Source organism: Felis catus, chromosome B2 (assembly GCF_018350175.1).
Source record: "Felis catus isolate Fca126 chromosome B2, F.catus_Fca126_mat1.0, whole genome shotgun sequence".
In the NCBI taxonomy this organism is placed as follows: Eukaryota; Metazoa; Chordata; class Mammalia; order Carnivora; family Felidae; genus Felis; species Felis catus.
This window is the reverse complement of record NC_058372.1, coordinates 44,631,647-44,655,626: the sequence shown is the minus strand read 5'-3', so window position 1 is coordinate 44,655,626 and position 23,980 is coordinate 44,631,647. Positions and strand designations below refer to the sequence as shown.

Below are 23,980 nucleotides of genomic sequence, written 5' to 3'. Positions count from 1 at the left end.
GGGCTCAAACTCATGAACTGAGCCACCGACCGAGCCACCCAGATGTCCCTACTCAGGTCCTTCTTAATTCAAAACTACAGGAACAGCATATCTTCCCCACCCCACACTCCTCATTCATCTTCCATTTCTCTCGCCAAATAAATTTTTTTTTTAATTTTTTTTTCAACGTTTATTTATTTTTTTGGGAACAGAGAGAGACAGAGCATGAACGGGGGAGGGGCAGAGAGAGAGGGAGACACAGAATCGGAAACAGGCTCCAGGCTCTGAGCCATCAGCCCAGAGCCCGACGCAGGGCTCGAACTCACGGACCGCGAGATCGTGACCTGGCTGAAGTCGGACGCTTAACCGACTGCGCCACCCAGGCGCCCCTCGCCAAATAAATTTTTGAAGAATTTTGGATGTGCCTGTCTTCAAGTCGTCACCAACCACGCACCTTGAAAACTGCTCTGTTCTGTCTTCCCATGTGCCCTCCCCCCGTGCACCTTGAGGAATGCTCTTGCCAGGATTCTCTCTGACCTCAGTGTCCCCGGACACATCTCACTTTGTTGCCCACAGCACTTGTTGACGACCACCTCCCTCAGTCTGGTCCCTGCCTGCTAGGACACTACAGTCTCACTCTTCCTTCCCTCGCTGGGCCTTCCCAGTTTTCTTTGTAGGTTCCTTTCGGTCTGCTCTCCCTACACCTTCCTGATGGCCATGATCCGGACCACCTTCTCCCCTCCATCTATACCACCTCCCTGCTGCACTCCATTCCTCTGTCTAGAGTCCTCTTTTTTCCCTTCTCTGTCAAGTAAACTACTTGTCCTCCAGAACCCATTTTCTTTCTTTCTTTCTTTCTTTCTTTCTTTCTTTCTTTCTTTATTATATTTGATTTGAGAGAGAGCACACATGCAAGCGGGGGAGGGGGCAGAGGGAAAGAATCTTTATTTTTTTTAATGTTTTTATTTATTTTTTGAGACAGAGAGAGACAAAGCATGAGTGGGGGAGGGGCAGAGAGAGGGAGACACAGAATCTGAAACAGGCTCCAGGCTCTGAGCTGTCAGCACAGAGCCTGACGCGGGGGCTCGAACTCACGAACTGTGAGATCATGACCTGAGCCACAGTCGAACGCTCAGCTGACTGAGCCACCCAGGCCCCCAGAGGGAGAGAATCTTCAGCAGGCTCCACGCTCAGTGCAGAGCCTGATGGAGGGCTCCATCCCACGACCCCAGAATCATGATCCTGAGCTGAAATCAAGAGGTGGACACTTAACCGACTGAGCCACCCAGGCACCCCTCCAATCTATAGAGTTTTTCAAGGAGGCTTGGCAAATTGATTACCTTTTCTAAGCCTCCCTCTCTCAAATGGGAATCGCCAAGTAGTTCACAAATTGTGGTGACAATTAAGTGACATTGTGCAGGAACAATTTCTTGAAAGGCACTCAGCACATACCCTGTGGCGGAGTTGCTTCTCTGCCAGAGCGGTGATTAATAATAACAAAATATCATCAATGCCAACCCCTGAGGAACAGGGAGATTAAACTTACATAGCTAGTCAATGGTAGAGCTGGGACTTGAGCCTAGGTACTCTGGTGCCTGTAAGGGTTAAATTGTAGTGTAGGGCTAATGCTTAGCTTGAAAAATAACAGCTTTGTGTTGACACTGAAGGTTAAGAGATAACAGCCTTGCTTTGCTCTGGTAAACTATGGCCTCATACCCTTGTAAATTAGGCTTCACCAATTAAGGAAACAAAAGTTCAAAGAGAAGAGCATCAGAGGCAGGGTCAAGGAGATCCACTGGTTGCAACTTAGAGGCAGAAAGTCTAAAGTAAACACCTCATTAGGCAACTGTTTCTAACTCATCTGGAACCTGTTTCTTTGTTCTGTTCCCAGGTGATGATAAAACAATGTGATCGGTTATAAAAACTCTGTACCCCGGCTGTTCGGGGCCGCACTCTTATCAAGAGTGTTGGTCCCGATCGGTCGGCCTTGCCTCTCATTGTAATAAACTTTGTTGTGACTGTCACTGGTGCCCGTAGCATTCTGTTTCAGGAGTCGTGTGGATGCAACAGTGCCGGAGCCCCTGCTCTTAACCTCTTATAAGCACCTCTAATCATGTGCCGCCTGGAGAATTCATTCATAACAAACGCTGATTGAGCACCAGCCTACTCTATGTGCAACACTGTGCTGGGTCCCAGGCGCACAACAGGAGACAGACAAGGTCCGGCCTTCGGGGTGAGAGTCGGGGAAAGGGGGATCACAGGGCAGAGGAAGAACCCACAAATAGACCATTACAGTGCAGTTCAGGAAGTGCTTTGACAGAGTAGTGAGGGGCAGAGGTATACATGCAACCAGAGGGAGTCAGAGGCAGGTTCTTGGAGGGAATGACCTTGACTTGGGCCTTCAAGGACCACGTGGGGGCATCAGGCAAGTGACACCTGTACCCCAGTGTTTCTCTGAATGTTTTGATACGACAGGCCTAGGCCTGGGAACCAGGCAACAGTATTTTTCTCAAAGTGAGAACCACTATGATAAAAAGAGAGAGAGAGAGAGAGAGAGAGAGATCATGCTGTATCTCAGTGGTTATTAAACTTTTGTGTGCCTGAAAATCACCTCTGGGGAGCTTGTTTAAACACCAATCACTGGGTCTATCCCCCAGAATTTTAGAATCTGAAGGTCTGAGTAGTCTCAAGAATTGGCATTTCTAACAAAGTCCCGGGTGGTGTTCGTGCTGCTACTGGGAAGAATCTCTGATCATATAGCCAAGAACTTACACAAAATTATTTGGGTCATTCTTAAGCCGCATTAAAATTTGAAAATTCCTGCCAGGATGCATGACTAAGTCTCTTACTTTCTTTGCTATAATGCTCCTTTAACTTCTAAATATTTCTGTAGTTGAAGAAAATTTAATCCAAATATTCCCCTTATTCAGGCTCATTTTGCTCTGTAAATGGTTCAAAATACGGTGACTTGTAGGTTTCTTTGGAATTTCAACAATCAACCCTTTGAAACTTCTGTTTGCAAAGCAGGAAGTCACTTGTTGCCCCAAGCAAACACTTAAGTCAAGGGTTTGTCCCTTTGGAGGGCTTTACAGCCTCAGCTTTTAAGCAAGTTTCTCTACCTTTGAAAACAGTTTGAATCTGAGTCTTTACGGAATGGCCTGTGAACAGTGGAAATAGGTGATTGGTGTCTTTGAGTATGGCCAGCTGGCTAAGGCCAACATATGTCCCAAAGGTTGTTATTTCCTCCTCGAAAGATATGACAGGAAGAGGCTGGGAAACCCAGAATCACCCCAAACAAAGGAGGGGTGAAAGGGTGGATGGAGAGGAAAGGATCCTGGAAGTTTAATGTTTCCTTTTACTTACAATAAAAAAAAAAGGTACATTTTTTACTGTCATGGTCACAAACTAAATTTTTACACCAAAGATCTAGAAGAAAAAGGTTGATGTGAACAATAGCCAGTGGCCAAATGAACAATCATTAACATAAATGAGTGATGAATCAAAGTGAGGCTCCCAAGAGCAGAAATAAAGACAAATCACAGAAAACCAAGTTTCTGTGAGGGTTTTATTACCAGCCCAGTAGCTTAAATTCCTCTATCTATAATATTAAAATGCAATTACCATTCTGAATATTTGGAAGCATCTGGACATCCTCATCCATCCAAAGTAGCTTCAATTCCATTGACAATCTCGGTTGCAAATGGAAGAAATGGGCTAAATACCCATTTTAAGATTTTTTTTTATACTACCCCATTTTGCCCCTTCATTTACCAGCGAAATTAGTTACCAGGGCTCTGCATTCTACATCCTCACAACAAAAGTCAGCATTCACTGAAAATCACTTTTGAGTTATAAACAATGAGCTCAAAGGGAAGTTACTAAAAATAATTGAAATTAACAGTAACTATATAAAAAGGAAGTAAGCAGAAAATGGCTTTCATTGAGCCCAAGAAACGAGACGCTTGCACCAGAGTGCTCTATCCCCTCATTTATTTAATTTTCACATAAGGATTTTAGTCAAAGTCTCCCAAATATATCGATTTGGTTGTCTGCTTAGATAGTTGCCCTGAGCCTCCACAAACTCACGGGGCAGCCAGTGCTCTCCCATTGTTCGATGTCGTCACCACACCTTTGAGCTGCCTGAGTTCTAATCCCTGCCTAGACTCCATCCAGATACCTAGAGCTTGACCACTCAACTGCCCTGTTCAAGCAAGACTCCCACACCTACAGGCAGAAAAGATCCCCTAATTAAAGGAGGGAGCAATGAGTCCCTGAGACTTCTGCTTTGATGTGATCTGAAAAATGGAGAAAAATAAGGTGAACTTTGGGGAGAGGAGAAGGCTTACTGTGGAGCTCTTTGTGGTTGAACATAGCTGGTTGTCCCTAGAACAGAAGTGTTCAGAGTCGATCTTATACGAGAGCCACCTAGAGAGCTTGTTGATGATGAAGATTCTGGACTCTATCCTGAGACACTGGAGAAGGTCACATGCAGGGTCTGGAAGCCCTGGTCAGTAGACCCCCAAGAGCTTATCAAGCACTCTCCCCATGAGAATCACCAGGACCTAGTCTCAGGTGCTTGTTCACATCCACCAAGATGCTCCCTCTTATGGTGAGAAGAGCAGGTATGCTCCAAGGTTTCATCCATGGCTTGGGAATGTAGGGGAGAAAAATGGGTCCCTGGCTGAGTGTGAAAATTGCACTGACAAAGACAACAGGATAAAGCATATACATTTATTTAACATAAGTTTTAGATGATATGGAAGCCTTTCTAAAGAAATGAGGGCCTGAAGAAACAGAACTGAGGGCCTTCGAGCCAGGTATGGTGGTGGATGGAGAGCCATGGAAAGATGTAGTAGGACAGAGTATGAGCCAAGTATAGCTAAAGGCGGAGACTCAGCAGGGCCTTCTTGCTCAGTCTTCTCAGTGTCCTTCCATCTTGGGTATGGAGGGTAGGGTGTACCTCCTTCATGAGGGTCTTCTCATCTGCTCCAGGGGAGAAGGGCTGGGGAAAATCAAGGGGATCTTCCTGCTTCTGCCATTTTCTCACATTCCTTCAGCTTAAAATATTCAATATGCCAAGATGCCATATTTGGAGGGTACTGAGTCCTCAACTCCATCGAAGAACAACTCCCCTCCCGTGGCCGCATCTACTTTGGCAGCAACCCCACAAGTTGCTCACTATCATCAGCCTCCTAGATGTTTGAAAGAACAAAAACTTACGGAAATACACAAAAATTATTTGCTAGTCAACAGTATTCATCAAGGGCTCTCAGAATGTGGGAGAAGGGAAGCCATCAGGCTCAGCTCTGATTTTCTGCTCATGGAATGGCATGTGGGGGGTGGGATGAGGCCACCAGAAAGGCAGGGAAAGAGAGCACGGTGCTTTAGAAGGCGCCCAGAGCATCATCATTCTTCCAGCAAGAACGTGCTGAGAGAACATTGGAACTTGTCCGGCAGGTTTTCCATGGTTAAAGAGCCTACATGCCTCCCAAACACACAAAACTAGAAATCGTGTTAAATCATGTAAACTGTAAGTCATGTTTATTCAGAAACTACATGTTCTAGAAAACATTTACAGTTGTCAATACCTCCTAACATCACTTTGGAAGTAGGATGGTGACTGATGGAGGGCACTTTGCTTGGGAAGACTGGGACACATGCTCGGAAGTAGAAGCTGTGATTGGTCTGAACTGCTCTGTTTAAGACACATAAGGAAAAAGGACACAGCAGGAAACCCAAAAGCAAGAGGTCTGAGTCTCTGAGGCTAGGTAAGGGTGGGATAAGGGTCCGAAAAGGGATTTTCAATAACATGGAAGAAAGAGGGGCGTGATGCCACCCCCACCAACACACAAGCTCATGTGCACGTGCATACACGTGCGAGCACACACGCACATTTAAAAAAAAAAATTTTTACTGTTTATTATTTTTGAGAGAGAGAGAGAGAGAGAGGTTCTCAAAATTTATTACTACTTATTATTTTTGAGAGAGAGAGAGAGGCTCAAGCAGGGAAGGGGCAGAGAGAGAGGGAGACACAGAATCGGAAAGCAGGCTCCAGGCTCTGAGCGCTCAGGACAGAGCCTGACGCGGGGCTTGAACTCACAAACCGTGAGATCATGACCTGAGCTGTAGTCGGCGCCCAACGGACTGAGCCACCCAGGCGCCCCCTCCCCCGCCCCCCACCACACACACACTTTATTGCGCTGGGCTCTATGTTTCTACATAGCGTTTTCGCTCCTCTGATATATAACTTATTTTTTTTTTTTGGTCTATATTAAAAAGAAATGACATTGTCAAAGGCTACTTGAAAGAGGTAGAGGCAGTTAAGTCAACAGGGCACCAGCAGCATCAAGAAGACCTTGGTTGCCTCCCGTGGGGCACGAAGGGGCAAGAAGGTTGATGTTGGGGTGTCAGAGGAGACTGGCGACATCTGTGGCTGGGGCGGAGGGAGCTCCCCAGAATCGGGCTGAGGGTGGAGGAAAGGAGGGAGCAAGTAGCTGGCTCCCCTTTCTTTCCATCCTGCAGCCTTCTGCTGGGATTTCCCACCCTCCCGGTCCTGCCATCCCCTTCTGAGATGACAAGGCACCACGAGGTGTGGGGTCGGCCTCCGGGGCACACAGCAGGGCAGCAAAGGGCAGAGGGGGACCTGGAGGCTAGTCAGCACTCCTCCCCGACTAGAATGCGAACTCAGGGACAGCTGTTACAGTTCTCTTTTCTATGCTCGACTCCAGGGTCTAGGTTAGTGTCTGGTTTTCATACATATTTGCTGAATGAATGAATGAATGAATGAATGAACGACGCATGACTTAGAAGAAGAGACATACGGAAAGAGGGTTTCAGCCGTGACGTAGAGTGCGTGATGCGAATCCACACAACGCCGCTATTACCGTATTTAAATCCGTCCTTGCGTGTAATGCTTCCGTGGGAAGGGATACTCTGAGGGGCAGGTGCCACAGGCAGCAGACCCAGAAGAACAGAATGAGAAGGATACCTGGCATCTGATCCCACACGTATCATAGTAGTAAGTTATCCCGAAGTTCACTTTATGCGTTTCTAAATCTTGCTCTACGGGCAGCTAGGTTTGACTAACAACAGATGGGCCCCAGCGCTGTCCATCCAGCAGCACAACCACGATGTTCTGAGGGTCGCGCTCCAGGCCCCGCAGATGCTAGAGTCCCGGGAGGGCTCAACCCCACCCGAGGCAGGACACGGGGCCTCGGCCATGAGGCCGCTGTGCGTTCCATCCTCTCCAACTCAGCTCGGAGACTGAGTTTCTTGCCTCCAAAATAGGACAACAGTGGCTCCTCCCTTAGGCAGTTGTGAGGCTCCCTCGGGGCTCGACCCACTGCCTGACAGGGTGTAAACACTTAGTAGTAACCAGAAGGATCGATTCTTGTGCAAGACGTGGTCTCTAATCTTGAGAGAGGTGTGGAAAGTGCTGCAGACGCTCTGCTCTCTGTGCGTGTTCTCGATTAGAGACAGGGGGTCAGGAGGTAATAGGACAGCCGGTCCCAGAGGACGGCTTCACCCCTGTCCTCAAGCAGGGCTTCCTGCTTCCTTCCTTTAAGTCAAGTGAAGCTGAAGCTGGTTTCCCTCTGACCCCTGATCAGAGCCACACACTACCTTTTTTTTTTTTTTAGGTGGCCTGGGGGCCTTAGAACTGTATTGAGAAAGAGGAGGGTGCAGCTCTTCCTTCCTCTGCTCAGGGAGAGGTTTCCAGATGGAGCTGAAGTGAGGAGCAGGTTGAGGCCTTGGGACAGGCATCCTGGGATTCACATGGCCTTCCCTCTCCAGCTCTCCTCCACTTCCGTTCGCTCGTGGCTTCCTCCACCCCCTGTGGGTCTGTATCCCCGACAGGGCTGCTTCAAGTTCAAACAGATGAGGCTAGTGAACGAAGAGAGAACGGGCGACCCTCTGACGCCGGGTCTCCCGGGGCTTGCATGACGAACTTACAAGAAACCCTCTGGAATGGGTAGCCCCCGAGGGCGGGACGTGGTGACAGGCCCCCCTGGCTGTAGGCAGCAAGGTGGCACACTATCTGTAGAGAATTTAAAATCATTAACGAAACCAACGAAAAGCCTTTAAAAAAGCTATCGACACACACCAGCGATTTCAAACGATGTCAGTGGCGAAATACTCTTCCTAAAAGGTCTTCTGTTGGTCTAAGTTCTGAACAATGGCCACCGTCCCTGGTGAATTTCAGCAATATAAGCTCCTAATTATATTTTCATTCCTTATTTTTCAATAAAGATTGTATTCTACATAGAACCTACTTTAGAAAACTCTGTAAGAGAGTGACTCCTGACACAAAGGGACTCAGCTACATGTGCTTCTTTCAAAACAACTTCCTTGTAACTGTCTGAGCTTGTTTGAAGTGTCTCTGGCCCCTGGACATGACATGTCCTTGTCTTTGAACAGAGATTAAAAGTGAACAAGGTTGGGGCGCCTGGGTGGCTCAGTTGGTTGAGCGTCCGACTTTGGCTCAGGTCACGATCTCACAGCTCTTGGGTTCGAGCCCCGCGTCAGGCCTGTGCTGACAGCTCAGAGCCTGGATCCTGCTTCAGATTCTGCGTGTCCTTCTCTGCCCCTCCACTGCTTATCCTCTGTCTCTCTCTCTCTCTCTCTTTCAAAAATAAACCATGAACAAGGTTATGGGGCGCCTGGGTGGCTCAGTCGGTTGAGCTTCCAACTTTAGCTCAGCTCATGATTTCACGGTTCTTGAGTTCGAGCCCCACATCGGGCTTTCTGCTGTCAGCACAGAGCCTGCTTTGGATCCTCTGTCCCTGTCTCTCTCTGCCTCCTCCCCTGCGTTCACTCTCTCTCTCAAAAACAAACAAACCTTAAAAAAATGAACAAGGTTAACGGGGTGGTTGTATAGACAAAGAAACTGAGTGGGAGTCGCTTCAATTCTGTTACTCTACGGGACCACACTGAGTTTTTATTCGTGTTCAAAACTTAAAACAGTGACGCCAGATTGCACTCTTTTCATATGGCAGATACAAATTTTAGTTCCCCTTGAAATGTTGTATTGAATTTTAATATTTTCAAGTGAAACGTTTTCTTGGTCGTTTTAAATCTGAATAGTTTAATCAAGAAAGTACGGATTATTACTGCAAATAGTGTTCTCCTCTAAAAGAGGGAGGGGCCAGTGAAAGATCTGGTCCGGAAATCAAACATGCTGGATGTGCCCAGGGTCCAGAATGCCCTGAGCTGGCGGCTACCTCTTCTCTCTGGTTTCGCAATGCGGAGAAGGAGGAGTGTGGCATGGGTATACGTGTGTGTGCGTGTGTGTTTGTGTATTAGTGGGTTTAGGGAACCAATTCTCTCTTGGTCATTTCTTGGCTCCTGGAAAATTTTGCTTTAAACATAGAAATATACTCAAATATTATTCCCGGTAGTGCACACAAATAATCCCGGGACAGGCACCTGATGTATAAGGTGGCTCTGGCACTTAAGAAGGGACAGTGTGGGAGCATTTCTAACTTACTAGTAAGTGATCCAAAGACCAGAGGTCATTCATAAGAGGGCCCATATTTGGTGAGAGCCCAGCAGGTTCAAGTAGAGAGTCCCAGACAGAAGTGCACCCTAACTGTGTATACATGCTGTCACGTAAAGCACAAAGCTCAGATCTCAATGGCCCTAAAAATGGAAAATTGAACATTAGAGGAATTCAGGAAAAGACTAAAAATAATATGTGGTTTTCCCTCTCTTAACGTTCCAAGTCAAATGAAGCAAACATAAGGGGTGAGGACCTGGAATAATCATGTCCTTGTTGATATGTAGCTGTGTTTTGTGTGCTATGTATGAGGTCTAAAAATAGTTTCGTGGTGCCTAGAGGCATATTCTGACTTACAGAAGGCAAGGTATTTAGGAGATGTCTTGAACTTGGAAACCTAGACCCCGCGTTGTCCTGGGATGGACCATGGAGCTGTGGAGAGATGGGCAGCTTCCATGAATTAGGGTGACAATGTGCCCGACGGTAGGCCACTTCAAAGGGCAGTAGCAGCCTCCATGAGCACCTTTCCCCTAATGTCTTACCCATCTATTTCTGAAAAAACTCAAAAAGTGCTGGCTGGAACCCAGAGCAACTCAACTACCGGGCCAACTAGAAGGTCAGACAGACTCTCGGTTTGCCATAATGGTATGAAATGGGAACAGATCGGTGAGTAAACAGGGTGCTAAAGCGATGCCATATCCGTGGCTTAGATTCGGGGACATGGGGAATTTAATAAATCTACTATTAAGCCACTCGAAGTGAACAACTGATGGTTTTCCCAACATTAAAACAAACAAGTTGTTTTGAACAGGAGCCATTTGACTGAGTAGTAGGGGTGATATCTGGAAATTATGTGTCCTTACCATTTTCGTTAAAAGTAATTCACTACAGGTGACATAAAACGTGGTGTTCTTGGTCTAACAAGATCTTGCTAACTATGGAATATTTAGGTTTCCCGGAACTCATGAGCTCTGTCATTTTTCAGCGTTCTGCATCTCCATGCTTTTAAAAGGCACATTCTTCCTTTCCCCAGGGAGTTTAACTTAAGAAGCTCTGATTAATTTTCATTTGTGATTCATTTTCCATTCTCAACACTGCTGCCCCCAATTTTATGCTTCTCCTCAACGGGGCTGAATTTCAGAGTCTTTGTTGTTCTTCACAGACACAGGCGTCAACCAGTCTCTTTCCGATTTCTTTCTCAAGCAAACACTGTCATTGTGCCTGACATATTATATATTCTTGAAAGGGCATTTAAAAAGGATGCGTTATTCTTTTGAAGAATTGAGAGAAGTGTTAGTTCAGAGCCATAACTGTTAGATGTGAAGCAGAAGCTGAGAGCAGTGACTCTGGAGGAGGTGAGATGTATACTTGGGGGGAGGGGTGGCAACTTTTGCCACAGAGTGGCCTTCTCTGGTTGACCAGAGCTGCTATTGGCCTATTAGTGTTACCTTCATATTGCGGGTCTTGGACATTTTATTGAGCGTCTGTTATGTGCCAGGGATTTCTAGCCCTACCTCAGAAATTACTTCCACTGTTTGGATAAGATGATGGAGTACCTTCCCTTTGGTGTAGATGGGCTCCTGTAACCCTATTAACAAGCAGGGAGTCATGCAGGGGGCATTAGTGTGCACGGTGTATTAGCAAAACCATGCTGTGACCTTGCCTTTGGAAGTACTGAATCCCCTGATGGTGTGTATCTGGCCAGCTGAAAAAGACAGGATGATAAAACCAATCTCCTCTTGGTCAGTTTGTTCATTAGGCAAATATTAATTGAACACCTACCATGTTCCTTTTCACAGTTACCTAGTATTTTAGTTCATATTTTCTTTTATAATCCCATCTGTAAGTTAGTCATTTTTAACTAATAATTTTTAAAACTAATAGTTTAAAGATAGTTCTTAAACTTTCAGTTCTTGAGTGTTCAATTTCCCTCTTTCTTAAATACATCCTTAACCTAGGTACATGGATGCCATATGAGTAAGATTGAGGGAGTCTGTGAACTTGAATGAGAAAGTACCTTTATTTTCACTAACCCCTGATTGAAATCTAGGACTTCCTTTAATTAGAAATGTAGACAGCAAATCACTGTAGTATTTGCTGTATGTACGACTTTGTCACCAATAAAAATTCCAGATAATTTTACATCACATCACTAGGTTGCAGATCCTTAAACTCCAGTTTATTTTCATTACCACTTAAAATTGTGTAGTTATTAAACTTGCACCATGAAATCTTTTAATTGAATATATTAACAAAGAAGTCAGTGTATTACTAAGTCACATTATGTTTTAATATCTTGATAAGCACATTGCAAGGTAATTATTTTCCTTTGTAACCCTATGTATTTTGTTTTATGCATTTATTTTTTATTTTTGTAGTTGTTGTTTTAGCGCATTTAAAAACATAATCCCAAGAAGGATCAATAGTCCTGACCAGATGCCCAAAGGAGTCCATGGCGCAAAAAATATTTTCACCCTATTTTTGTAGTACTTTCAGCCAGAGTCAGTGAGATGCAAACTTTTTCAGTCTTTATATGTCTAAAAAGATCTTTATTTTGCTCTTGTGCGTGAATGTTCTTCCCAGTATGGAGCCAGATGAGGTTGCCTGGAAGAAAGCACAGGTGAGAAGGGACAGTGGGACCCTGGACCAAATCTGGGGCACGCCAACTTTTAAACATCAGATAGAGGAAGAAAGGCCACGAAGGAGATTGAGAGGAGGAACCAATGAAGTAGGAGGAACGCCAGAAGGGTGGGTGTCACAGAAGCCAGAATACTGGGTTTCAAGGAGGGACTGGCCAACTCTGTCAAATGGTGTTGCAGGTCAAGGAAGGTGAGACCGGCCAATGGACCATTGACTACGGTGACGTGGAAGCCATGGTGAACACCGTGAAAGCCACTTTGTGCAGTACAGTTGACCCTTGAACAACAGGGATTTGAACTGCACAAGTCCATTTATACATGGATTTTTTTTTTGAGAAATACAGTACATTACTATAAGTATATTTTCTTCTCCACATGACTTTTTAAAGAACGTTTTCTTTTCTCTGGTTTACTTTATTGTAAGAACACAATAAATACTACATATAGCATACAGAATATGTGTTAACCAACTGTTTCTGTTACAGGAAGGCTTCCAGTCAAGAGTAGGCTATTAGTAGTTAAATTCTGGGGGGGTCAGAAGTTATTTGCAGATTTTCAGCTGAGCAGGGGGTCAGTGCCCCTAAACCTCTACATTGTAAAAGGTCAGCTGTACCAGTGGAGGAAGATTGATTTGATTGAATTTGGGGCCAGAGAAGAAGAGTGAGAATGTGGAGACAAAATCTATGTATTCAGCTCTCTGCTCAAAATTTGCTATAATGGTGAGCAGGAAAACACTGCAGTCAATGGCGACAGAGAGAGAGAGAGACATATGAAGAGAGATTCTGGAGCATGTTTGTGTGCTGTTGGGACTGATCCAGTGCTGAGGAAGAGGAAATGGGACCCAGAGCCAAGTGGAGGAAGAGGCAAGCCATCAGGAGGAGCAGGGACACATCCTCTCAACCCGGAGGGAGGGCCAGAGAGGGCAGTGCAGGTGCGAGAGGGTTGAAAGTTTGTGTGGGGGGGGATGAACATTCCCATTTGATTGATTCTGTTTTCTCAATGAAGTATGAGGCAAGGCTCCTGCAAAGAGTGAGGAGAGAAGAGAAGGAATGAAACGGCCATTTTGGGGATTGTCAGGCTATGTGATTGTAGCAATTCCACCAACAATTAGCAGAAGGTTGTCCTGATGTTATAGGTCTGCCCCCAGATGCAGCTAAGAACCGCTGTCTGAAATACAACCTCTGTGTTCCCCACTTCTCTCTAGCTTCATCCCCCTCTGGTATCTTGAGTCTCTCCCATATGAAAGTTTCCTCGATGACCTACACTAATTCAAGCTTCTCTACAACTCACTGGAGATTTTTCTGTTGCTTCTCCAATCCTGCCACAGTCGTGACAGCCTATACTACTGATGTCACCTGGCCCCATATATTCCAGACCACTACGGTGCCATCCACTACACTCTCAGTGCAGCTACATTCCAGTTTGTTAAAAAGAACATTTAACTTTCGACAGTGAACTTTCTCCCATGAAAGAATATAGGCGCTGGAAAAATTGGGCTGACTTATTTCAGGCACCATGTCAGGCACTCATTATGACGGGAACCAAACATCCTAAAGAAAAGTCTGCAAGTTTAACACAAGTTTAATATCGTCTCTCTCTCTCTCCTCAGGAATCATTACTCCATCCTGTATTGTGCAATTGTCCCAATTTAGGCATAAGAGGAAAGCTCTCTGTATAGTTTCTAGCGGGGTCAGGGGAGGGGCAGGCACCAGGGCACAATGTTGAGAGTCCTGTATGGGAAGACAGAAGGCCTAAACTCCAGTTCCGGCTCTGACACTACTGGGTGTTATGACCTTGGTCGCCCCTCAATGTCCCTCTGACATCAGACAGCTGGAATAATGATCACTGGACTCCTTTTACTATGACATTCTTTGATTCTTACTTTTATCCTCACCTGGATAACTCTTCAACTCATATTTATCTAGTGGTTTTGGCATCATAGCTGTCTGCTAATCAACTTGATAAAATCTGAGGAAATTACGTCTGCAATCAGAGGCAAAAATGAGGGAAATTTTCTTTTGGGGTCAGGAGTGCTGAGACCCTGAAAACAGTAGAGAGCAATGGAATCCGGATAGGAGTTGCCCTTATGGGGACAAGATTTTGCAGGCCCAAACTCGGGCCTTCCACCTGTTTGCAGGTGGCCCTCTCTGTTACCTGAGGTCTACGCTGCTTGCTGATGCAGAGCAGAGTATGTGCTCCCCAGATACACAGTGAAGAAGCAGAGGTTAGAACAGGAGTGAGCGTGGACAGAACATGTGCACTTTCTAGTAAATGCAGCTGCTTTCTAAATAGATTCCTTCTAAGACCAATGGAAGAAAGAATCCCCGCGTCCTCAAATAACCTGTTCATTGCCGTGATGCTGACAGAAGCTTTGAGGGAAGGACTGAAGGGAGAGGAGTCAATGACAAATTTGGTCAATCAATAACTGATGTCATGTGTATCACAGCTGCAGCATGTGGGTGACATATGTCATGCTGTGGGCATCTGCAAGGACTTTCTGCTCTATGAATCACATGTCACCTATGGGAACTGAAGGTGGAATCTGAAGGCTGGGATGGCTCATCCTCTCCATTGATGGTCAACCCTCTCCAAGCAATGGTCAATAAAGGTCAAAGGAGGGCTGTTGATGACATCTCTATGGAGCCATGTCCTAAATCTGCCTCCACGTCCCCCATATGCTACCCTTCCCTCTTCTGGGAAAATGTAGGGAAAGTAATGATGGGTGTGGAGTGCAAAACAGGGTTCCATCTGGAGTGTGCCTTTGTGCTTTGCATTTCTGACAGAAGCCAGAGCCATCACTGGAAGCATAAGAAGGTGGGTCCACTGGAGCTGTCAACCGTATCTAATTGGTTCAAAAGATGGAAGCTTTGGGATCTTCCATAGCAAACTAATCTAAGTATCTGAAAGACACGAACACAAAGAAGGTGTAATAACTCTATTGGTGGAATGGACCCAGTAACAGCACGTGCAGATTAAACCTGAGAGTCCCCAGCTGACTGTAAATCTGACCAACTCCAATTAGCAGAGACTCTGCCAAGATACACACACAAAAGATAAGAATAAGACCATTTGTATACTATAAAACTGACCGATTATTTGTTGGTTCCTTCCTTGCATAAGGACAGGTCAGTGCCAGAGGGGAATTTTCCTGGCCTTGATATAGAAACACCAAAAGAGAGCTGACCCCGGGCCACACGGGGTCAAAAGGGTTACCAACATCTGGTTGTAGATTAAAAAACCAGGGCTTACCCTGCCAAGACATGAAGGTGGGAGTGTTTTGCAAGTTGAACCATTATGTACTTTTGGACGTACTTCTGCTGTGTATATAGCAATGCTGTGGCATTCATGACTTTGTGTGTGACCCTTTCAAGTACTCTTTTTTAATGAACAAAATAAGCATCCCTGCCCTCAAGGAGCTTACATGCTAGAGAGGGGGACGAAAGATGGAAACAGACAATAAACACAACAAATAACTACGTTAGAATGCGCGAGAGGTGATATGTGATGCAGGAAAAAGTTGATTGGGGTGGGAGGATCGGAAAGGCTGAACTATGAACTATGACAACTGGCAGAGGCCCCACTACGAAAGCTCCGTTTGGACAAAGGTGGGAATGAGGTCGAGGAGGGAGATGCGAGGATATCTAGGCAAAGAGCATTCCAGGCAAAGAGTACAGCCAGTGCCAAGACTCTGAGACGGAATTGTGCCTGGCTCGCAAGGAGGCCAGCATGGCCGGAGCAATGTGACCAAGGGGAGAGAAGTAGGAGAGGAATTAAAGGAAGAGACAGTGGGAGGCCCACAGATGTGGGGGGGTGTAGGCATTGCAGGCCACTGAAGGAACTTTCAGCTTGACCGTGAGAGATGGGAGCACAGGATTGCTGAGTGTCGCTGGGCATCATATAACGTACTTTTTGTGAGGACCATTCTAACTGCGTTCTTGCACAGACACCAATTAAAGGCAGTGATAATAATGTGGTCAAGAGACAATGATGGCTCGATGAGAATGATAGTAATGCAAAAGGTAAGAAGTGCCCAGTGATGTGGATATTTGGAAGGTAGAGATGATAGGATTTGATGACAAATTTATATAGAGTGTACGAGGGGGAGCTTAAGGATGACTCTTAGAGTTGTGGTCTGGACAACCTGGAAGGATGGCCATGTCCTTTACTAAGATGGGAGAGACTGTTGGAAATGCTAGTTTGGGAGGGCAGATCAGGACTTCAGTTTGGTCATGTTCACTTTGAGATCCTACTGGATATCCAGATACAAAGTAGGCAGTTGGATATATGGGTCCAGAAATCAGGAGAGAAGTCCGTGATAGAGATATGCATTTGAAAGCCATCAGCACAAAGATTTAAACCATAAAGCCGCTGGAGATCACGTGGGGAATAAGTGTCAACACAGAAGAGTTGCAAAGACAGGGTCATGGAACACGCCAGGGTTAACAGGGGCAACGAGCAATGGAAACCGAGGTGGGGAAGTTTCATTTTCCTTTTGCTTTTATTGATCATCTACTATATGCCAGCACTAGACTGGTTGCTAGGCATACAATAAATAATACTAGTCTCTGCCCTCAGGCTGCTTAAAGTCAATCCATCAAAATAATCATTTGGATGCAGTGAGGTAATTGCAAAAAGACATGTACCTGGTATTATGGGTCCAGGGAGAAGGAACATGTGTCCCAGGCTGGGAGGGCAAGGAGGGTCCTTGGAATAAATAACACCTGTAACTTAAAAGGAGACTAAAAGTTACCCAGGTGAGCAAGAGGGAAGGGCAGAGCAGTGAAACAGCCTGGAGCCTGCTGGGAATGTGCATTAATTTGGGGCTGACATTTCTGCCTGAGAAAATAGCTCTGTACAGCTCTGTACAGAAAGTCCTAAGAGACATGTCATGCCAACAAACATATATAACATGACTGGTGAGTTAGTTACTCTGGCCGCACCACTGAAGGATGGTTGAAGAAGCTTGGGTTCATCTTTCCGCCAACTCCAACATCTTAGAATTCAGGAGAAGGGCTTCTGTCACAGCCACTTGAATCCTTAGCTGTGACAGGGCAAAGTCTCCCCGTCGGCAGCTGATTCTGGGTTGCAGCCGAGACCATATGGTGGTTCCATTTTTTATTTGTCTTTGTTTTCATTGTAAAGTGAGTGGGGACAAGCACAGAGTGTTCCTAGCAACAAACGGGACTGTGGGTGAGAGAGGAATTGCTCCTCAGGGAAGCAAAGGAACAGCCACCTTGACAATGCCCCGTTCCATGTCAGAGAGCCAACTGTGCCCACAGCCCGCTCCCAACCCACCCAAAGCAGGAAGTCTTGGAGCATTTTAAAAGAAGCATTTACTGGGAGCTCACTCTGACAGTGGGTGTTTTTTAAATTTGTGTGTTGTTTTTAGTTTATTTATTTTGAGAGAGAGAGAGAGAGAGAGAGAGAGAGAGAGAGAGAGAGAGAATGCACAAGCAATCACAGAGGGGCAGGGAGGGAGAAAGAGTCCCAAGCAGGGTCCACACTGCCAGCCTGAAGCCGAATGCAGGGCTCGAACTCATGAGCCATGAGGTCATGACCTGAGCCGAAGTCAAGAGTAGGATGTTTAACCGACTGAACCACCCAGGCGCCCCAACAGCAGGGTGTTTCTTAAGGTAAGACGGATGCAAGTCAAGCTCCCTGGTATCATTACTTGTTTTGTAAGTCTGAGGTCTGCAAACTTCCCTTTCGCCTGGAGTGGGCTAACGGGCCACCCGACATTTACTTCTAGCCTGCGATCCTTTTCCAAAGCGGTCAGCCAGTAAAATTCTTTCGGCATCCTTTATAACTACCACATCCACGTCCAGTTTCCTCCTATTGTTCCTTCATTCTTCTCCAACACACCTACATTTATCCTAATCTACATCCAAGTCACCCCCAAAGGAACCAAATATCATGATGAAAACAAGATGTATACCAAAGTTCTCTTCAAAGTGCCAGTCTCTGGGCGCCTTGGGTGGCTCAGTCAGTTGAGTCTCTGACTCTTGATTTCTGCTCAGGTCATGATCCCAGAGTCGTAAGATTGAACATCACGTCGGGCTCCGTGCTGAGTGTAGAGCTTGCTTAAGATTCTTTCTCCCTCTCCTTCTGCCTCTCTCCCCTGCTTGTGCTCTAGAAAGAAAGGAAAGAAGAAAAGAAAGAAAGAAAGAAAGAAAGAAAGAAAGAAAGAAAGAAAGAAAGAAAGAAAAGGAAGGAAGGAAGGAAGGAAGGAAGGAAGGAAGGAAGGAAGGAAGGAAGGAAGAAAGAAATCAACGCTAGCAGAAAGCAAAGGAGAATACCAAATCCACATGCACAGCTATTATTACAACAAAAATTTCTTTTCAGTAAAGATAACAGTAGCCAACACTTAAACCATCTCTCTATGCGCCAGGCACTCTTGCAAGCATTTTAATCTTCACGGCAACCCTTAGGTAGGTATTATTATTACTCCGATTCTATAAATGAGGAAACTGAGGTGCAGAAGGACTAATAACCTGTTGAGGTTGCCCAGAGCTATTAGCAGATCTGGGGTCGGCACTCTCACCGCCATCCTACTCTGGGCTTTCAAGATCTGGGCGCTTTTCCACTATGTACATTTAGTATTCTGGATTTTTAGTGTAATAAAGAATCTAGAGTATCTCTATCCATTCCTTACAGAAAAAGTCAGTACTTCGTATATTTAGCATAGGAAATTAATTTGGAATATTTTAGGATATGATTTGAAGCCATTTGACTCCGTGTGTATGTGTTTTAATACTCTTCCTAATATTTTTTTAGGCCAAGAGTAGTATTACAGATAGGCTCAAAAGATCTATTCTTCACCGTGATTCACCAGGTTACGATTTTTAGCTTTAGCTACAAATAACAGAAAACCCAACTGGAACTGGATTAAATAATAAGGGCTTTTATTGCCCCACTAAGGGTGAATCCAGAGATAATGTGCGTCCTCACTTGGCTTCGTGTCCAAGCATGCCCCAATGTCCGGCAAGGAGAATGAGATCCGCATGCTTTAGACCAATCACGATGCCCACCTGGCCCGAGACAGCCAGGTTGCCTTCCCTGAGTTCCCCAGCCAGCCTGGGCTGGCAGCAAGGAGGAAGTGGAGGGTCGACTGTGGTGGATAAACACCAAGTCCGCCCACGACGACGTGAAGCTAACTGGAGAACACAACTGAGAATCACTACCGAGAGGTAGAGTAATATTGTGACGGTTCATCTTTTGTTTTTGCAAGTGAGAGTCACAACTGTATTGGGATGTCCTGTATTTCCTTGTTTGTTTTTTTTTTAAGGTTTTATTGAAATTCCAGTTAGTTAATATACAGTGTGATATTAGTTTCAGGGGGCATGATTCAGTGATTCAGCACTTCCATACAAGCCCCAGTGCTCATCATAGCAAGTCTATCCTCTTTTTTGGTCAAAATTGTTCACTTTTGTCTCAGGGCTGATTACTACTGGTAGTTGTCAACATGCCTACGGGTGATAGCTTTTTCTAAGCGTATTTACTTATTTTTTGAGAGAGACAGAGAGAGTAAGCAGGGGAGGGGCAGAGAGAGAGAGAGGGAGAAAGAGAATCCCAAGCAGGCTCCATGCTGTCAGCACAGAGACTGATGCGGGGCTCAGACTCACACACCACGAAGTCATGACCTCAGCCGAGACCAAGAGTCGGATGCCCGACAGACTGAGCCACGCAGGCGCCCCGGGGATAGCTTTGACCAGATGGGAAGGTGGGCGAGAAGGAGAGAGAGATGGTGTGGGATAGGAAAAGAGTATGAGCTTGTAGGATTAGAGCCTGGGGCCCCAGATAGTAACAGTTCTCCTCCTCTATACCAGGCTCTCATGGGAGCCTGTACGTTCAGCGGTCGTGTTAGCCACTTTCACACACAATAAAACCAAGTCTCAGAGACGTGCTGTCATGCGTACGAGGCCACATAAATAGAAACCCATGGGAATACAGTCTGAATCCCTACAGTCTGACACTGGCCGAGCCCAGCCCAGGCCTCGTGCCTCAGCCTTTCCACGGGAAGGGGTCCAGAGGAGGGCTACCTGAACAACACTCCCCGCACTAAAGCATGAGAACAAGAGTGATAATCTATCACGTCTCATCTGTGTTCTGACCGCGGGCAAGTCGCTGTTTCTCCCCGGCTCGCAGGTGCCTGACTTGTAAAATGAGGATGGGTAGGTCACTTCCAGCTCAAAACTCTGATTATAGGTCGTCTTTAAACACGACAACCTGAATACAGCCTGCCAACCGGCCCTTTTCCATGTATCTCCCTATCTTTAAATATTAGTGCTGTTATCAAGATGATATTTGAAGCATCGCGGCATCGGATGCATAAGCATCCAGAGTGTTCCTGGAAATCCGAGAGAACTAGTTGTCCCCTTTTTTTTAAATCTTTTTTTAAAATTAATGTGTTTACTTTGAGAGAGAGGGAGAACACAAGGAGGGGAGGGGAAGAGAGAAGGAGAGACAGAAACCCAAGCAGACTCCACGCCATCAGCACGGGGCCTGATGATGTGGGACTTGAACTCAGGAACTGTGAGATCACGACCTGCGCCGAGATCAAGAGTCGGACGCTTAGCCGACTGAGCCAGCCAGGTGCCCACAGTTGTCCCCTTAATGTGGCAGATTTGAAGTGCAGCTCTCCCAGCGCTGGGGCTAAGAGTATCTTTAGGTCTTTTCATATTCTGGGGATTTTTAAAAAAATTCTCTGACTTCTTGATGCTACCAGAAATAAGAACTCATCAATAATTCTACTTTCCTTCCACTCTGAAAACACAGTCTGATTTAGTGAACATCTTTCAGAGGTTGAAACAGTGCATCCTACACCACTCCTTAGCTCTAACCCCTTTGGCGTTTGCTTTGGTTTCATTTTTCTGATTTTTTTCCTTTGGTGAAAGAAAACCAAGAACTAGGGGCATTGGCCAAACAAGTCTGACCACTCAGTGGAGAGGTTTCTAGATAAGAAGGATCTGAAGGACTTCCCATGGGCGTAAGGGAAATCGCGCACGCCATCCGGGGAAGAGGACCAGGAAATCGCTTCTTGTTTTTCAAACAGAAGCGAGCCTCTCAACGGATGGCTCTGTGAGGCTTGGAGGATCACTGCAGGGGAGGCACGGGAGAGGGGTGAGGCAGAGCTCGGCACGGAGCCCTCACAATGAATCCTGCTTGGCTTTCCCTTCATCGGGTGTAGATTTCCTTGGAGAGCATGGGGCCAATGGCCTCATAGAGGAAACCTGGATGATTTTAGACATCTGATCAGAGCAGAAGCCAGCCTGGGGACTGCGGTGCTGAACAGGTAACAGGCATTCTACTGTGGTTCATCTCCCTTTGTAGCAAGACCCTGGGGGCGCCTCGGTCCAGTTATGATCCTCTTTGCCTGACTTCCTTTTGTATAGCTGTCACATGTATGTTGCCAGCATAAAGCATATCTGCTCAAGAGCATTGTTCAGGCTGTTGGCCAAGTTGACGAGGCTGTGCTTAGGAAGACTGAGTGTCGGCAATTAGACGGCATCTTTTAAGGGTTTCCTCTATAATGAAGAGAGTTTTCCTCTTTTTTTTTTTTTCTTTTTTCTTCTTTCTTTTTAAAATGAATTTTCCCATCCCTGAGCCAGAAAATACCATAAAGACCAGAGCATGCATGAAGGCCGCCATGAGTATTTCCATGGCCGGGCATCCATGTGCCGTTGTGCTGCCAAGAGGCTGTACCGTGTATAGGAGGGGGAGCACCAGCTAATCTCTCAGCTCCCAGGCAGTCCTTGGGGTAACGGGTGATCTCCAAAATGTTAAACTGTCACCTCCTGCCCATGATGGAGAGGAAAGCGTTTACAGTCAGCGCTGGGAAGGAAGTCAAGAAAAGTGCTGAGTTTAAGAGCTGGGCAGACTTGGCCTTGAGCATTCTAGAAGGAGGAAAAGCTCTTTGATGTGTGGCTTGCTTAAACCATGTTTTCTTACGCTTTGCAGAGAGCCAGGCCCTGCCATTTCACCGCCACTCCGTTTTTCCTTCCATAAAGGGCTGATGTTTTTGGTCTTTCATTTCTGAATTATATAAGTAGCACATGAATATATTCCTCCTGTAATAGAATATTTCTAACACCCTCCAGTACCCACTATGTCTTTCTCCTCCCCCAAATTATCCCATCAATAATTTGCTGTGTATCTTGTCAGTTGTTTTCTGTCTTCTCTGCTCTCAGGACAAGCCAAGGCACAGAGCGCAATAAATCCTCATTGTCAGATTCATTTATCGATCTTTAACAAGACCTTTTCTCACTGAAAGATAAAATGATACCTGGAGGTGTCAACAGCTCTTTTGACTCTTAGAGAAGTCCAAAAGAGTTTTGTTCATTTTTGTCATTATTACTTTTGCGTTGATTTTGGCTTTGGCGATCACTATTAATAATGGCTTCCCATAGGCGGCTGGGTGGCTCACTTGGTTAAGTGTCCAACCCTTGATTTCAGCTCAGATCTTGATTTCACGGTCGTGGGATTGACCCCCACACTGGGCTTCACACTGATTGTGGAGCCTGCTTAAGATTCTCTCTCCCTCTCTCTCTGTCCCTTTCCCCTGCTCATGTGTGCAATGCTCTCTCTCAAAATAAATAAATAAATAATTTTTTAAAAATAAGAGCATCCCACAGATTAAACTCTGGATTTTCTGGAGGTTTGGCCTTCTTTCTTTGAAGGCCATCAAAGGCAGCCTTGTTTTAGAAATGAAAGGGGGAAGAAAAGGAAAGAAAAAAGAGGAAAGGAAAGGAAAGGAAAGGAAAGGAAAGGAAAGGAAAGGAAAGGAAAGGAAAGGAAAGGAAAGGAAAATGAACTTGGATAGATAGATGAATGATTAGCTAACCAGCTAACTAGCTAGAAGCTAGTTAGATTGAGTGGTTGGTTCAGGGAAGATAGGATGAGGGTAGGAGAGATTCCATTTTTATTTAATGGATAATAGATTTTTTTTAAAAAAAAGTAAGTTCAGTTTCTACCTCTTTTGGCCCTCTGTGAAAAGGTAACTATCTATTTTTCCCCCCTGCACGATGTCATGAGACAAGCGAATAAGAAAAATTCCCTATGAACCAGTCGATATGGGTCATGGAGAGACCGTTTGGAAAGAAGTTACAATGTCAAACCCGAGAATAATTACAAAATACTTTCAGTTGCTATTTGGTATTTTCTTGGCCTTTCCAAAGTTTCCCTATCCAAAACTAGAAGGCCATTTGGCCCTGCTGATTTTGGACATTCTGCCGCCCTTCTTCAGCCTGGATCCCTTCTCCTGGGCTAATCAGAGTAATCACGTCACCGTGTCCCCATGCAGGGACTGCTGCTTCTTCCACCCCACCTCAGGGGAAACACATATCCTATCTCATTTTATGGAATACAAAAATGAACGGTTCAGAGATTAAGCGGATTGCCCAGCATCACACAATGGATCTTTTTGGGGCACCAAGATAAGAAAAAAACCCAGGTCTCTGGCTTCCCAGCCCCTCTTGGGGTCAGTAAGGTGAGAATAAAAGTCATGCAGAGGACAGAATTAACGTGTGTGGCTGGATTCTGTCAGCTTCCTAGCAACATGGGTTCCCAGTTTTGCTGGGAATCTACAGACAGACCAAGCTATTGCCTGGGCCAGATTTTAGCAGATTCCAACACTTGTCCATTAGCATCACCGTCGAAACTTAACAAAAAGAAAACAATGCCCAGGTACTTCCCTGGAACAGCTAGATCAGAATCTCTGGGAAAGAGATCTGGGCAGGGCCTTTTTTTCTTTTCTCTCTCTTTCTTTCTTCTTTCTTTCTTTCTTTCTTTCTTTCTTTCTTTCCTTCCTTCCTTCCTTCCTTCCTTCCTTCCTTCCTTCCTTCTTTCTTCTTTCCTTCCTTCCTTCCTTCTT

At 45.6% G+C, this 23,980-nt stretch overlaps 1 protein-coding gene across 7 annotated transcripts in view; it reads left to right on the top strand.

The window, feature by feature from the left end:
- Nucleotides 1–23,980, top strand: part of ADGRF5 (adhesion G protein-coupled receptor F5) — a 100,744-nt gene that overhangs the window by 8,136 nt on the left and 68,628 nt on the right. For 2 of the 7 annotated variants that reach the window (XM_006931788.5, XM_006931786.5), the window contains exon 1: nt 21,100–21,403. The exons of 2 other annotated variants lie outside the window; for them this stretch is intronic. The gene's annotated coding sequence lies outside the window, so the exon portion shown is untranslated. Of the gene's footprint in view, nt 1–21,095; nt 21,404–23,980 lie in introns of those variants that run through there. 3 more of the 7 variants (XM_003986219.6, XM_006931790.5, XM_019830688.3) reach the window with 2 other exon arrangements.